The sequence below is a fragment of the Pelophylax lessonae genome (genome assembly GCF_965119305.1).
Source record: "Pelophylax lessonae genome assembly, chromosome: 5".
NCBI classification, from domain to species: Eukaryota; Metazoa; Chordata; class Amphibia; order Anura; family Ranidae; genus Pelophylax; species Pelophylax lessonae.
In genome coordinates, this window is record NC_138772.1 from 68,444,845 (window position 1) to 68,462,105 (window position 17,261).

Sequence of the window (17,261 nt, forward strand, 5' to 3'; positions counted from 1 at the left end):
ATACATATATATATATATATATATATATATATAATGTGTTTTATGTTTTGTGCAACGTTTTTTTTTTTTTAAATTTCCCTCCCTAGTTCCGCTCCCATGCAGCATTGCTGCTGCAGGGAACGGAACTAGGAAGTGATCACACCGACGGTGGACGGAGGAGCGGCGGGACTCTCGGCTGCCGATCTCAGCAATGAGAGATCATCACTGGATCGCCAGGATAAGGTAAGAGAACACCGCTGCGCTCTCTGCCCATCCACCCCGAGCGTGACTCGGGGTTACCGATCCTGGAGTAACATCCACTTTAGAACAGTGTGTAATAACCCATATACAGCACTGTGCAAAAGTTTTTTTTTAGGCAGGTGTGAAAAAAATTCTATAAATTAAGAATGCTTTCAGAAATAGAAGTAATAGCTTATTTTTTATCAATTCACAAAATGAAAAGTAAATGAACAGAAGAGATTAATATTTGGTGTGACCTCCGTTTGTCTCCAAACCACCATCAATTCTAGGTACACACCATCAATACACTTGTAGGTACACTTGTACACATATTATGAAGGAATTCGGCAGGTAGGTTATTCCAAACATCTTGGAGGACTAACCACAGATCTTCTGTGGATGTAGGCTGCCTCAAATCCTTCTGTCTCTTCATGTAATCCCAGACAGACTCAATGATGCTGAGATCAGGGCTCTGTGGGGGCGAGACCATCACTTCCAGGACTCCTTCTTCTTCTTTAGGCCTCATGCACACTGGACGTTTATGACGCTACCATAAGGGTAGCTCCATAGAGGTGCATGGAGCATCTGATCAGGTCTGCCTGAAAAACTGACAGATGGACCTGATTGGAAAGCCGTGTGAAAGGGGCCTAATTGATTATGAAAATAAATGTTAGTTGCAGCCCTAGCTTTGTGTATTGTTGTACAGAGACTGGAGGGGAGGTGGCGGCCGGGTACTTTTATTAAGCCCTTTACCGTTTTGGAGTGCAATTGTTTTTTTTATAATAAATTATTTTGTATGGTTTACACTATGAGGTTTTTTTTTTTTTGAGTGGAATACTGCTGATGACATGATGGCCGGATAACCCGAAGTAATCATCCACAGCTGTTGATTTTATATCCTGTGGCAACCTTAATCTTCCCTTGCTCTGGCACTGGGGTTCTATAGTGAGGGGAGTACAGCTGATATCATGATCACAGAATAATCTTTAGCAACCATCCGCACTTATTGATCCTATTTTCTGTGGCAACATAAAGCTCCTGTTTCTCCAGGGTCCGGTTGTGAGTCGATCTTACATCTTAGGGGGCCGTCTGTGGTGAAGGTGCCACATGCAAGTTTTGTATCACTTCAGGGTGGAAGTTTTTTTGGAATTTGACACACAGTGGGACTTTTTGGAATTATTATATATTTGGATTGGAAATGTTATATACGCATGAACAGTGCATTTATGTGCATCTATTTGTTCACATAGAGTGGATACGGCTTACGTTATTTATAAAATTGATGTCACATGTTGAAATTGTGTTATTTAATGCAAATTTTATGTTTTACACTGGTCTATTCACTTTATACATGTACACTAGATGTACTTGCAGCTGGTCCACAGTCTCTGACAATTTCTTGTATCATGTCCACAGACTCAGACCATCTCTTGTATTTTGTCTGCAGTATTTGACCATCTCATGTATCATGTCTGCAGTCCCTGACCATCTTGTTTCATGTCTGTTGTCTCTGTCCAGCTCTTGTATAATGTCTGCAGTCTCTGACCATCTCGCATATCATGTCTGCAGTCTCTGGCCATCTCCTGTAGTATGTCCACAGTCTCTGACCATCTCTTGTATCATGTCTTCAGTCTCTGACCATCTCTTTTATCATGTCTTCAGTCTCTGACCATCTCCTGTATCATGTCCGCAGTGTCTGACCATCTCCTGTAGTATGTCTGCAGTCTCTGACCATCTCTTGTATCATGTCTTCAGTCTCTGATCATCTCCTGTATCATGTCTGCAGTGTCTGACCATCTCCTGTAGTATGTTCGCAGTCTCTGACCATCTCTTGTATCATGTCTTCAGTCTCTGATCATCTCCTGTATCATGTCTGCAGTCTCTGACCATCTCCTGTAGTATGTCCGCAGTCTCTGACCATCTCTTGTATCATGTCTTCAGTCTCTGACCATCTCCTGTATCATGTCCGCAGTGTCTGACCATCTCCTGTAGTATGTTCGCAGTCTTTGACCAGCTCTTGTATCATGTCTGCAGTCTCTGACCATCTCTGTAACATGTCTGCAGTCTCTGACCAACTCCTGTAGTATGTCTGCAGTCTCTGACCATCTTTTGTGTCATGTCTACAGTCTCTGACGATCTTTTGTATTATGTCCACAGTCTCTGACCAGCTCTTGTGTCATGTTGATGCAAAGAAACAGCGCAGATTTGGTGTAATGTACCATAAAGTGCTCAACGTGGCTGAATATATAAATAATATCAAGAACAAACTACAAAATAAAATTATGACATTATGACACCCCGTGAAGTGAATATATGAAATTCATAAAATATTAATATTAATAGTAATAAATATTAAATCTCAGATGACAGTCCAAAAAATTAAAAAATTATCAGTCCGAAAATATTAATTCAATGCTTCAGCAAGTAGCCAGTGAAAATTGCTGAAAAAAAAAGCTTTGTTCCACGCCTTTCATGACGTCATTTCCGGTAGCGGTGGAACGCACGCCAGAGCCAAGGGAGCCCGCTGCACACCGTAATCCTAGAGATCTACCGATCTATGACATTCACCGCCTGTATATATCGTATTAAATGTGAGTTTTTTTATCTTGGATTCCTTAATAAATATTGTGTAGCAATATTACGCTATTGGGATTTTTTTTCCTTTCCATATGGTCATATCCTGCCGGGAGTTCATAGAAGACCCTTAGTGGTCACAGCCAAGATCTAAGGATCACTGCCCGGATTACATGCCGGACTCAGCTTGTGTGACCCTTATACTATAAGGTTTGGGGGTCCACTCAGTCCGGTAAGTGGAATAACCTAAGGGAGAGGATAAAGTCACCTTGTCACCACACCATTGCAGCATGCTATTTCACTTGATTTCTAGCACCTGAGCACCTTACCTTATTTTCAGCAATTTTCACTGGCTACTTGCTGAAGCATTGAATTAATATTTTCGGACTGATAATTTTTTAATTTTTTGGACTGTCATCTGAGATTTAATATTTATTACTATTAATATTAATATTTTATGAATTTCATATATTCACTTCACGGGGTGTCATAATGTTATAATTTTATTTTGTAGTTTGTTCTTGATATTATTTATATATTCAGCCACGTTGAGCACTTTATGGTTCATTACACCAAATCTGCGCTGTTTCTTTGCATCAACATATACTAAATCCTTTTGATTTCATGCACAGCAGCACTTCTGGAGGCACTTTACACATCGCCATAGCGCAGCATTAACCCTTTGTTTTCACAGCTCTTGTATCATGTCTGCCGTCTCTGACCATCTCATGTATCATGTCTGCAGTCTCTGACCATCTCTATTATCATGTCTGCAGTCTCTGACCATCTCCTGTAGTATGACTGCAATCTCTGACCATCTCTTGTATCATGTCTGCAGTCTCTGACCATCTCCTGTAGTATGTCTGCAGTCTCTGACCATCTCCTGTAGTATGTCTGCAGTCTCTGACCAGCTCTTGTATCATGTCCACAGTCTCAGACCAGATCTTGTATCATGTCTTCAGTCTCTGACCATCTCCTGTATCATGTCCTCAGTCTCTAACCATCTCCTGTAGTATGTTCGCAGCCTCTGACCAGCTCCTGTATCATGTCTGCAGTCTCTGACCATCTCCTGTAGTATGTCTGCAGTCTCTGACACAAGAAACACATTATTATCAGAGTTACAGTCAGGTCCATAAATATTGGGACATCAACACAATTCTAATCTTTTTGGCTCTATACACCAATGCAATGGATTTGAAATTAAACAAACAAGATATGCTTTAACTGCACACTTTCAGCTTTAATTTGAGGATATTTACATCCAAATCAGGTGAACGGTGTAGGAATTACAACAGTTTGTATATGTGCCTCACACTTTTTAAGGGACCAAAAGTAATGGGACAGATTAACAATCATAAATCAAACTTTCACTTTTTAATACTTGGTTGCAAATTCTTTGAAGTCAATTACAGCCTGAAGTCTGGAACTCATAGACATCACCAGACGCTGGATTTCATCCCTGGTGATGCTCTGTCAGGCCTCTACTGCAACTGTCTTCAGTTCCTGCTTGTTCTTGGGGCATTTTCCCTTCAGTTTTGTCTTCAGCAAGTGGAATGCATGCTCAATCGGATTCAGGTCAGGTGATTGACTTGGCCATTGCATAACATTCCACTTCTTTCCCTTAAAAAACTCTTTGGTTGCTTTCGCAGTATGCTTTGGGTCATTGTCCATCTGCACTGTGAAGCGCCGTTCAATGTGTTCTGAAGCATTTGGCTGAATATGAGCAGATAATATTCCCGAAACACTTCAGAATTCATCCTGCTGCTTTTGTCAGCAGTCACATCATCAATAAATCCAATGAACCAGTTCCATTGGCAGCCATACATGCCCAAGCCATGAAACTACCACCACCATGCTTCACTAATGAGTTGGTATGCTTTGGATCATGAGCAGTTCCCTTCCTTCTCCATACTCTTCTCTTCCCATCACTCTGGTACAAGTTGATCTTGGTCTCATCGGTCCATAGGATGTTGTTCCAGAACTGTGAAGGCTTTTTTAGATATTGTTTGGCAAACTCTAATCTGGCCTTCCTGTTTTTGAGGCTCCCCAATGGTTTACATCTTGTGGTGAACCCTCTGTATTCACTCTGGTGAAGTCTTCTCTTGATTGTTGACTTTGACACACATACACCTACCTCCTGTAGAGTGTTCTTGATCTGGCCAACTGTTGTGAAGGGTGTTTTCTTCACCAGGGAAAGAATTCTTCGGTCATCCACCACAGTTGTTTTCCGTGGTCTTCCGGGTCTTTTGGTGTTGCTGAGCTCACCGGTGCGTTCTTTCTTTTTAAGGATGTTCCAAACAGTTGATTTGGCCACACCTAATGTTTTTTGCTATCTCTCTGATGGGTTTGCTTTGTTTTTTCAGCCTAATGATGGCTTGCTTCACTGATAGTGACAGCTCTTTGGATCTCATATTGAGAGTTGACAGCAACAGATTCCAAGTGCAAATAGGACACTTGAAATTAACTCTGGACCTTTTATCTGCTCTTGTAAATGGGATAATGAGGGAATAACACACACCTGGCCATGGAACAGATGATCAGCCAATTGTCCCATTACTTTTGGTCCCTTAAAAAGTGGGAGGCACATATACAAACTGTTGTAATTCCTACACCTTTCATCTGATTTGAATGTAAATACCCTCAAATTAAAGCTGAAAGCCTGCAGTTAAAGCACATCTTGTTTGTTTAAATTCAAATCCATTGTGGTGGTGTATAGAGCCAAAAAGATTAGAATTGTGTCTGTCCCAATATTTATGGACCTGACTGTATTTTTCTGCTGCTTTTTTTTTTTTTGTGCTTGATAACTGTGAGATCCCTGCTGATGTGTATGTGGTCCTATTTGGTAGCTTTGCACTGATCCCGGTATCGGTGCCGACAAAGCATTTGCATAAGTACTTGTTCTCGTGCAAATGCTCCAAGACTAGAACCAAATCCACAGACTGTAAGCCCTAGTTCACATTAGTGTGATTTGTCATACGAGTTGACAGTTCAAAATCACATGACAAGTCACACATTATTGCTGGCAATGGAACCGTTCATATAGTTGCGACTTTGAAAAAGGTTCCTGCACTTTCTTTTTTTGCGATTTCATTGCAACTTGCATTGACTTCTGTTAAATGAAGTCCCAAGCTACAATGAACTGGGAGGTCTGAAACGCACTGATGTGCGACTTTGAAATTGTACTGATTTCAAAGCCGCACTTGTGAGAACCAGGGTGTGTAAAAAATAAATGCAAGGGCAAACTGGGCATTGGTAATTGGTATTGGCGAATACATGAGAGAAAGTATCGCTACTTGTATTAGGTCCTAAAAACTGTTGTCAGTGCATTCCTACTATTTGGTGTATTTGTAGCACTGTGAGGACCTCTCCTTGGCTGGTCTGTAAAGTGTTTTGTGTGTGAAATGACTGTGGCGCTGCAGTCAGCGAGGACAAGGAACTAGCAGCTGTTTTTGAATATTAGGATGGACTGGTATTTGTGTCTCTCGTTAAATCCATGATTGACGTAATCTGTCTAAATCTCCTTACAACAAAACAATCATTTTGAAGCAGAGCGGCCGGCCAGCAAGCTCAGAGTAATGCAGCACATATTATCCCGCCTGTGGACTCGCTGTGCACACACGTTCATATGGTGGTTATACACCGCCTGGCCAAAAAAAAAAGTCGCCACCAAAATAAAAGGTCACACACTCTAATATTTCCTTGGCTTTGATTACGGCACGCATTGGCTGTGGCATTGTTTCGATTAGCTTCTGCAATGTCACAAGATTTATTTCCGTCCAGTGTTACATTCATTTTTCACCAAGATCTTGTATTGATGATGGGAGAGTCGGATCACTGCGCAAAATCTTCTCCAGCACCTCCCAAACATTCTCAATGAGCCCCCTACACACGAGTAGAAATTCGGCCGGGAAATTTCGTCCGACGACAGATCTGTCTATTTTTGGATTGTTAGTATGATGCCTTCAACAACCGACTCAGACTTTTCGGCCGAAAAAATCCTGGTGTGCAGGCTATATAATTTTTGTCGACCGTCAAAACACATCCGTTTTTCATCTCATTAGTACAGATTTCGATGGTGAAAAATCTTATGAGCAAGACTAGGCATGCTCAGAGATGAAAGAACACAAAGAAAGCAATCCAACACATGACATCACTTCTGAAGTAGAATTCTGTCGTGCGGGAAAATTTGTGTGCAGTCTAGAGCACATTCCAACCAACAGACACCACTCTGGACAAAAGACGAACGACCGGTCGGCGGAAATTCGTTGCGTGTGTACGAGGCTTTATGCTTCCTGAACCACTCTTTCACAATTTGAGCCCGATGAATCCTGCCTGTCATCTTGGAATCAGTGGCGGCCCTTCCTTTGGGGGAGCAGAGGCACCACCCCCTATCCATACATCCGGCCCCCTAATCTACATGCAGGGCACCAGACGCATGGATTCCAATGAGGTTTTTTTTTTTTTGTTTTTTTTTTTTAAGCACCTGATTAGAGCCAGAGGATCTAATAGGCTTGAAAAAAGGGTGGGCTGAGCCCACCCATTTGTGTGACAATAGCGAATTAATATTTGCTATTGCCCCACTGATTCTCCTCCCGGCCAATCAGGAAGCGGGTCCTGAGACCTGTTTCCCGATTGGCCGAAAGGAGAAGGCATGCTATTGGCCAAGAAGGGGGGAGGAGATGGCCGCCGAGAAGGGACACGAAGGAGCCTGAGGGGGAAGCCGCCGCCTGTCATTCCGGAGGAACAAGGTAAGTAAACTGACTGACTGGCTGGCGGGCAGGCGAGAGATGTGGTGGTGCAGGCTTCAGTGATATAGGTGGGGGCAAGGTCCGTCTGATGCCCCCCGACTGATGGAGCACCAGCCGCCACTACTTGGAAAATGCCCGTGCCATCAGGGAAGAATAAATCCATTGATGGAATAACCTGGTCATTCAGTATATTCAGGTAGTCAGCTGACCTCATTCTTTGGGCACATCCAGTAACTGTCCAATAGGAGAGTTACTGCATGCTTAGTTTAGTTAGTTGCTTCATTAATTCCAGGTGGCGACTTTTTTTTTTTTCAGCGGCGTATTATCCTTAGAAAAGGAATGTTACATATTATTACATGAGGAGACAGGTCTCTTATATACGTCTTTTATTTTCTGCAATGTATTTTTTGTTTTTTAAGCTGTGTGATAAGGTGCAATCTTTAAAGAGAGCACTCATTAACCACTTCAGCCCTGGAAGGTTTTACCCCCCTTAATGACCAGGCCATTTTTTGCGATTCAGCACTGCGTTGCTTTAACTAACAATTTCGCGGTCGTGCAACGCTGTATCCAAATACAATTGATGTCCACAAATAGAGCTTTCTTTTGGGGGTTTTTGATCACCTCTGCGGCTTTTAGATTTTGAGCTATAAACAAAAAGACAGCAACATGTTTGAAAGAAAAAAAAAAACAACAATATTTTTTATTTTCTTCTATAAAACATTGCAAATTTTTTTTTAAAAAAAATCAAAATTTTTTATCAGTTTAGGCCAATTTGTATTCTGCTACATATGTTTGGTAAAACAAATCCCAAAAAGCGTATATTATTTGGTTTGCGCAAAAGTTATAGCGTATACAAACTATGGGATACGTTTTTGGACCTTTTTATCTTTTTTGTTGTTTTTATTAGTAATGGCGATCGGCGATTTTTACCGGGACTGCGACATTGCGGCGGGCTAATCTGACACTAAGTGACACTTTTTGGGGACCAGTGACACCAATACAGTGCTAAATAATATGCACTGTTACTGTATAAATGACACTGGCAGGGAAGGGGTTAATACCGGGGGTGATCAAGGGGTTAAGTGTGCTCCTAAATTGTGCTTACTAACTGTGAGGGGGGAAGGGCTCTGTGACAGGCACACAGAGATCGGGGTTTCAGCTTAGCTGAGACACACGATCTCACTGTGCCTGTCTGACAGGAGACCCGCCTGCCTATGTAAACAAAGCAGGCGGCCCTCCTGTCAGACAGGCACAGTGAGATTGTGTGAGATTGTGTATCTCAGCTAAGCTGAAACACCAGTTTCTGTGTGCCTGTCACAGAGCCCTGCCCCCCCCCCCCCCTCCCAGTCAGTTTCCCTGAAGATAGCAGGAGGCCGGCGGCGGTCGCACCCGCTCCTCCCGCGGTCTTGCTCCCACCGTGTCTAATCACAGTGGGATCGCGGCTCCGGGGGCGCGCGCACGCCACTGAGACCACATGCACATAATCACGTAGATCTACATGATTATGCGCAGCCGAGCCACCTGCCGCAGTACATCTGCATGGGGTGGTCGGCAAGTGGTTAAACGAAAGCCCCGTATACGCCGTCAGAATATCGTATACAAAATCCTGCTTTCAAAGCGATCCTACAATATTCTTATCGTTAATACACAGCTGTCGTCCAAAATTTTCCGAAGGGACAAATACGAAAATGTTTCTCTTATGATACCTGATCGTATGATTTTCGTTTAATCAGTACAGTTTTCATCCAAAAATACAATACAAATACATTACATCACTTCCAAATTTTTATTCTGTCATACGAAATTTCGATCTTACGTCCAATAATCTCATCATGTGTACTAAGGCTTAAAGCGGACTTCCAGCCTGGGGAAAAAAAAAAAGTCATTAAAAGACTTTATATAAGGACATATAGTTTATAAAAGACTAATAATACAAGGACACTTACCTGTCCAGGGAGCCCCCTAAACTGATCTGTCCATCGGCTTCGGGTGTAGGCGCCAGCATTGCAAGTAAGGGAAACTGGCAGAGAAGCCTTCAGGCTTCACAGCCAGTTTCCTACTGCGCATGCGCGAGTCACACTGCACTTTCTGAATGGTCCTTCCCAGAAGGTAACGGGGGGAGGGCACTATAAAACTGCGGAAGTGACATACCTCGCTGCGACATGGGATGGAAGTCTTGAAGAAAACATGCCAAAAAGGTACAAAAAAAAAAATATCCAAAAACAAGGGGGGGGGGGGGGTTATGTGTTCTTTTGTTTTAGACTGAGTTAAATTTTTGTCTGGAACTCCGCTTTGAGAAACAGAAACTGTACGTGATAATTTTTGATTTACGCTAAAAAGAGTTAAATGAGGACTAAACCCTCCTATCCTTTACAGCCAAGGAAGCTGCCATCTTGGCCTTTGTTGGATCTGCAGATGCCATGGTGCTGCACATGTAATTAGCTATGATACCAATCATTTGATGGCTTGACAGTTCAGTTGAATGCACAAGCAAATGTGACAGGGACATGTTAGCATTCCCGGCATGCCTCAAATGTAACTGTTTTGGAAAACAGTTAGATTGATGGGTTTAGTTCCACTTTAAAATTTCAGAACAAGCCATCAAGAGATCTGCGCTATTCAGGTTGTTATTGCTTAAAAAGCGTTATTGATTAAAAGCGTTTGTTACCCCAGCATTTTATATTCCTGATATGTGGCTGCTGTACCATCTACTTCTATGAGAAAGTCTCCTGTTCTCTTTGTATTGCTTCCTTTGTATTTAATCCCTGGTTTCCCTGCCAGTCTCTCTACTTTCCTATTAAAAACTGACCACACTAAGCAGGAAAACACACTGTGATCAGTTCTCTAGCTGTGCTTGGAACTCAGCCTGCTCTCCTCCAATGAGCAGACTTGTCCTAAAACAACCGATCTTATGCAGCTGAGAAGAGAGGGAGCATAGGAAATGTGACCACCTATAAAAGGGGGGCGGGAGGTATTTATATATTTTTTTCAATAGCTATACACAAGTGTTTTGCCTTTTGTTTCAATTTTAAACTGAATGGGCTGTTTTAACCACTTCCGGACTGCCCGCCACCAATTTAATGCGGCAGGCTGCTCGAACCAACGTAGACCTACGTCAGTCGCGTGCCTGCAGCTAGGGGGCAGCGAGCGCGTGCCGGCGCACTCCCGCCCCACTTAGCAGCGGGGACTCCGATGCACGGGGTAGGCGGCTCCGATTGCCACCTGACACCCGCGATTGCTCCCCGCTGAGAGAGAACAGTCAGCTGGAAACACATCTGACCGTTCTTCTCTCTGGAATGATCCCAGAGCCCCTGTGATCCTTCTATATAGGATCACAGGTCTCTATGGTCATTCCATAACCCCATACAGTTCGAAACACGCCCCTAGGTACACATTTAACCCCTTGATCACCCACAGTGTTAACCCCTTGGAAGTGGGTACCTGTCAACCAGGTACCTGCCCCCCCCCCCCAAAAAAAAGCCCAAAAGTTGCAAATGTGGCAGCGGAGAGGGGTGCAAACAAGTAGAACGTCCCCTTTTGGGTGGAGCTCCGCTTTAGCTGGACTTATTTGCCTGATGGGGTTGGGAAGATCTGCCTAATCGTGTGATTCGCTGTCAGATTGGTCACATGAATGGAAGCCAGTCCTACCAGTTCCCAATCATTAGTACAGACTGAGCACTGCCTTTGACAGCTTGATTCCTGTTCCGGGAATGCGCAGTGACTGCACTTCCATCACAGCCCATTGACGCATATGTACAGCACAGCATGTGGGCGTAAACCAGTTTCTGACCTCCAGTGTCGGGACAAGGTGATCTAGCGCCCAGGGCAAAGATGCCAAACTGCGCCCTCCCCCTTCCCTTAGGGTTAGGGTCAGGGCATCCCCATACCTGCAAAAAACACAGTGCCCAGGGCAGCCGTACCTCCTGCCCACCCCTTGTCCCAGCCCTGCCGACCTCCCACCGCAGATATACTGTGGCAAGGTGGCTCGGCTGCGCAATTCGCCGTACCCATACGTCGGTCATGTGTGGTGCCAGAAGGGAGCGCGCGCCCGTCCCCGCAATGTTTTGATTTGGTTCAGAACTGATCAGTCATCAGATCCAGGCCAATGATATTTGGCCTGGACCTGTTGATCGGTTCTAGCCAATAGCCACGCATATGAGTTACGTGGGCGGCAGGAGGTAGAAGACCCGATTTTGTTCCTATGTCCAGCACTTGTCGGCCATGTTTTGATGTTGTCCATCAGATTGGATATTTCGGGGTTTTCTTGCTCTCTTGAGTTCTGTTTGATATCCCTGACTGGGCGACTGTGTTTTTTTCTTGTATTTTGCGCACAGAACTGGCTGCCAGACAGACAGAACATGCGGCTTTCGGTCACTCTATGACGTTTATTTACATGTTCTGCTCCTTGAGAAAGTTTCTCCTAGAGACAGTTGCCGTAATAGTCCTAAATTCGCTGGGATCCTAAGATTATTAGTGCACATTCCAGAGCGAGCCGGGAAAGCTGCCAACATTCCGCTGTGGACTTACAACATCAGATTATACCTTGCTCTTGTGTACTGGATGGGTAATGAGGCTTCTGGCTCTCTCTCCTTTCTCCTCTCTTCTCCTTTCCTCTCTCTGAATCTGTGTCAACACTTCCGTCCCATGTAGAGGTACCTAAAGGAAACCTGGGCTTTGTCCCTATGCAGCATTAACCTTTTCGCTGCCAGGGCTATTTTTTTGTGTTTTTGCACACATTTAAAAAGTAATTTTAGGCCTGAAGATTAGGTAAAACTTCCAAACATTTTATATTTTCTGAAAGCAGAGACCCTGGAGAATAAAATAGTGGTAGTGACAATTTTTTATGTCATACAATAAAAAATGCAACAGTTTCTCAAGCTCCAGCTTCCAGTAAAAAATATACACTAAAGTTAATCTTAGGTCACACAAACCCAATACAGAGCATCCGGAAAGTATTCACAGCGCTTCACTTTTTCCACATTTTTTTATATTACAGCCTTATTCCAAAATTGATTAACCGCTTGCTGACCGCCGCAAGTACATATACTGCGGCGGTCAGCCCCGTGCAGGCAAAGTGACGTACCGGTACGTCACTAGCCTGTGAGCCAATAGGGGGCGAGCGCGCGTCGCCGGAGGCGCGCTCCCGCCCCCGCTCGATCACGGACACCTCAGCGCGAGTGACCGGCGGACCCGATGTCTGCCGGTCACTCGTGATCGTCAGTTAGAGGGAGAAAGGCAGGCGGCTAATGTAAACAAAGCAGCCTGTCATTCTTCCCTGTGTAACAGCAGAGATTATACGGTTCTACTATATAGATCTCTGCTGTTACATAAAAAGCCACATCCCTGCACAGTAAAAAGCACGCCCCTAGGGACATACTTAACCCCTCCTTCCCCAATAAAGTTAACCCTTTCCCTGCCAGTGTCATTTTTACATTAACAGTGCATATGTATAGCACTGATTACTGTAGTAATGTTACTGGTACCCCCGAAAGTGTCAAAAATGTCAGTCAAGGGTGCGATCTGTCCGCTGCAATGTCGCAGTCCCGCAAAAAAAATCGCAGATCGCCGCCATTACTCGTTAAAAAAAAAAAAAACAACAAAAAAGACAAAAATCTTTCCCTTAGTAAACGCAATAACTTTTGCGCAAACCAATCAAAATACGCTTATTGCGATTATTTTTTTACCAAACATATGTAGCAGAAAACAAATTGGCTAAAAATGTTAAAAAAATTAGATTTTTACATATCTTTTTGTTTTGGGAATTTCATATAAAAAAATTTGAAAAATATTGTTATTTTTGCAAAATTGTCGCTTTTTTTTGTTTATAGCGCATGATCAAAAAATCGCAGAGGTGATCAAATACCACCAAAAGAAAGCTCAATTGTCCTTTAAAGTCACGCAGTGCCGAATCGCAAAATAGGCCCTGGTCAGGAAGGGGGTAAAATCTTCTGGGGCTTAAGTAGTTAAAAGTCTACAACCAATACCCCATAATGACAATGTGAAAGACGTTTGTTTGAAATTTTTCTAATTTATTAAAAATAAAAAAAAGGAAAAAAATCACATGTACATAAGTATTCACAGCATTTAGCGTGACACTCATAATTGAGCTCAGGTGTATCCTGTCTCCACTGATTATCCTTAAAATGTTTCTACAACTTGATTGGAGTCTATCTGTGGTAAACTCAGTTGATTGGATATGATTTGGAAAGGCACAGATCTGTCTATGTAAGGTTCCACAGTTAGTGCATGTCAGAGCACAAACCAAGCCATGAAGTCCAAGGAATTGTCTGTAGACCTCCAAGACAGGATTGTATGAAGGCACAGATCTGGGGAAGAATACAGAAACATTTCTGCAGCATTGAAGGTCCCAATGAGCACAGTGGCCTCCATCATCTGTAAATGGAAAAATTTTGTAACCACCAGGACTCTTCCTAGAGCGGGCCGCCGGCCAAACTGAGTGATCGGAGGAGAAGGTCCTTAGTCAGGGAGGTGACCAAGAACCCGATGGTCACTCTGATAGAGCTCCAGCGTTTGTCTGTGGAGAGAGGAGAACCTCCCAGAGGAGCAACCACCTCTGCAGCACTCCACCAATCAGGCCTGTAAGGTAGAGTGGGCAGACGGAAGCCACTTAGGGTTGCCAACTTTCTGAAATGGAAATAAGGAACGGGGGGAGGGGGCGGGGCGGGGGCGTGGCGGGGATGTTTTTTCCAGTGCAAAAAATAAGACAACATTTTAAGGAAGTGTAGTGCAAATATCTTTATATAATTATACTTCCATAACTTTTTCTTTGCTTTCCTTACCATTTTATCTGCTACTCTCCCCCCCCCCTTTTTTTTTGCTCTCCTTCCCCTTTTCTTTGCTCTCCTTCCCCTTTTTTTGCTCTCCTTCCCTTTTCTCTGCTCTCATTCCCTTTTTTTTGCTCTCCTTCCCCTTTTTTTGCTCTCCTTCCCCTTTTTTTGCTCTCCTTCCCCTTTTCTTTGCTCTCCTTCCCCTTTTCTTTGCTCCTTCTGCTGTCCTTCCATTTTCTTTGCTCTCTTATCCCTTTTCTCTTTGCTCTCCTTCCCCTTTTCTTTGCTCCTTCTGCTGTCCTTCCATTTTCTTTGCTCTCTTATCCCTTTTCTCTGCTCCTCTTCCCTTTGCTCTCCTCCCTCTGCTCCTCTTCCCCATTTTTTTCTACTCTCCGTCCCATTTTGTTGTCTCTTCTTCCCATTTTATTTGCTCTCCTGATGGGATGCTCTCCTTCCTCTTATCTGCTGCTTTGCCTAATATCCCTTTTCTTTGCTCAACCTTCCCCTTTTCTCTGCTCTTCTCCCCTTTTCTCTCTTCTCCTTACCTTTTTTTCTCTTGTGCTCTGCTCGCTTTCTTGCAGCAGCAGCTAGTTTTCTTTCTTTTTCGTTTCTTTCTTCTTTTTCTTCTTCTTCTTCTTCTTCTTCTCTTCTTCTTCTTGGTACCGCGGGCGCCGGGCGGGGAATGCAGGGAGGGGTTACGTCGTGACGTCACGACGTCATCGGCAAAGCATTGCGGAATTGGTCAGAAGGCGGAGGGGAGGGGACGCACAGTCACTACATGATGAAAGTGACGAACACCAATAAGGTACCGCGGAATACGGAACAAAGTGCGTTCCGTATCAGTTTGATACGGAACAGCACTTGTCTGTTTAAAATACGGGACGATTCCGTATTTTACGGAACGGTTGGCAACCCTAAAGCCACTCCTCAGTAAAAGGCACCACAGCCCGCCTGGAGTTTGCCAAAAGTCACCTGAAGAACTCTCAGAAGATGAAAAACAAAATTCTCTGGTCTGATGAAACAAAGATTTAAATTTGAAAGACTTGAGGCAGTAAGTGGTGCCGAAGGCGCTTCAACAAAGTATTGAGCAAAGGCTGTGAATACTTTTGTAGATGTGATTTTTTTTTTTTATAAATTTGCAAAGATTTCAAACAAATATTTTTCACGTTGTCATTATGGGGTATACTTTGCGGAATTTTGAGGAAAATAATTAATTTAATCCATTTTGGAATAAGGCTGTAACATAACAAAATGTGGAAAAAAGCGCTGTGAATACTTTCCGGATGCTCTGTATATTTTTTTGGTAAAAAATAAAAGATGCGGTTGTGCTGAAAAAACATATACTCAGCACGTCAAACCTTAGAATGCTTTTCTGCGCATGTTACCAGAATGCATGAAAAATGCGCCTTGCACTTGCGTTGCCATTCATTGTTCTTGCTAACCTTCAACTTCCATATTAATTATTTGCTCACCGGGCACATATTCCCCCTTCCCGTACAAGCCAATTTTCAGCTTTCAGTGCTGCCACACTTTGAATGTCATGCTACACTGTGCCCATATAAAAAATGTTATCATTTTTTTCCACACAGATAGAGCTTTCTTTTGCTGGCATTTAATCACTACTGAGTTTTTTTTTTTAACCAAGCAAAAAAAAGACAGAAAATTAAATTAAATAAAAATAAAAAACAGCTGTTTTCATAGTTTGTTATAAAATTTTCCAACATTCTCCTTCATTGATGTGTGCTGATGAGGCTGCACTGATGGGCACTGATAGGCTACACTGATATTCTGCACTGATATGGGCACTGGTACAGTGACACTAATAGGTGCACTGATGAGGCGGCACTGGTGGGCACTGATCAGGAGGCACTGATGGGCACTGATAGGTGGCAATGATGGAAAATGATAGGTGACACTGAAGGGCACTGAGAGGTAGCACTGATGGGCACTAATAGGTGGCACTGATAGACACTGGTAGGTGGCAATAATGATGGATGTTGCTGATTGGCAGAACTGATGGACACTGATAGGTGGCACTGGTGGGCACTGATTAACAGTACTAATGGGCACTGGTAGGTGGCACCGGTGGGTACTGGTAGGTGGCACTAATAGACAGCGCTGATGTCACTGATTGGCAGCACTGATGGGCACTGATAGGTGGCACTGGTGGGCACTGATTAGCAGTACTAATGGGTACTGGTAGGTGGCACTGGTTAGCAGCACTGGTGGGGACAGCGTGGGACTGATGTCCCTCTTACAGAAGCCAGTGATCTGCTTTATTTTTTTCTCGCATGAGGAAAAACAAAAAAGCTGATGACCGACTGCTATTTACATCATGTGATCAGCAGTCATTGGCTGACAGCTGATCACGTGGTAAAGGGCCAGGATCAGGGCTAATACCACTTTAAGTTAAAACACTTCTATTGTAGCTCTAAATAAGTGCTCACTAAAAATAAAAAAATAAAAAAGCTAGGAGCATTTCTTTTCGCTGCTATATAAAGTAAATTGGGTTTTTAGAGTCTCAGTCTGTCTGTGTTCTAGCTTCATATGTGACGGATTGTTCTAGCTTCATATGTGACGGATTGTTCTAGCTTCATATGTGACGGATTGGTTGAAGAATTTCAATACCATTCAGCTTGAGGTATGCCTCACCACCAGAGACAAAAATGAGTTTTCCTTGGTGTAGGACTTTTTGTGATTTACTTTTTTTATATGGTTCCGCCGTTTTTTTTATGTATGAGTTCCTTATTGCGGTTGTTTTCAATGAGCCATTCCACCAGCCTCGGCAGCCTTCCATCAGCCTCAGATGCGTACAGCATATGGTCCTTACTACGATCATACATGTGAATGCACACACGAGCCATGCTTGCCAGTATGTTTTTGGAGCACTCAGAGGCAACCCACAAACACTAGGAGAGAACGTACAGCCTGC

General features: G+C 43.4%; 1 protein-coding gene across 7 annotated transcripts in view; it reads left to right on the forward strand.

Moving 5' to 3' along the window:
• CACNB2 (calcium voltage-gated channel auxiliary subunit beta 2) overlaps positions 1–17,261 on the forward strand; it is a 519,021-nt gene that overhangs the window by 267,950 nt on the left and 233,810 nt on the right. The window lies entirely within an intron of this gene.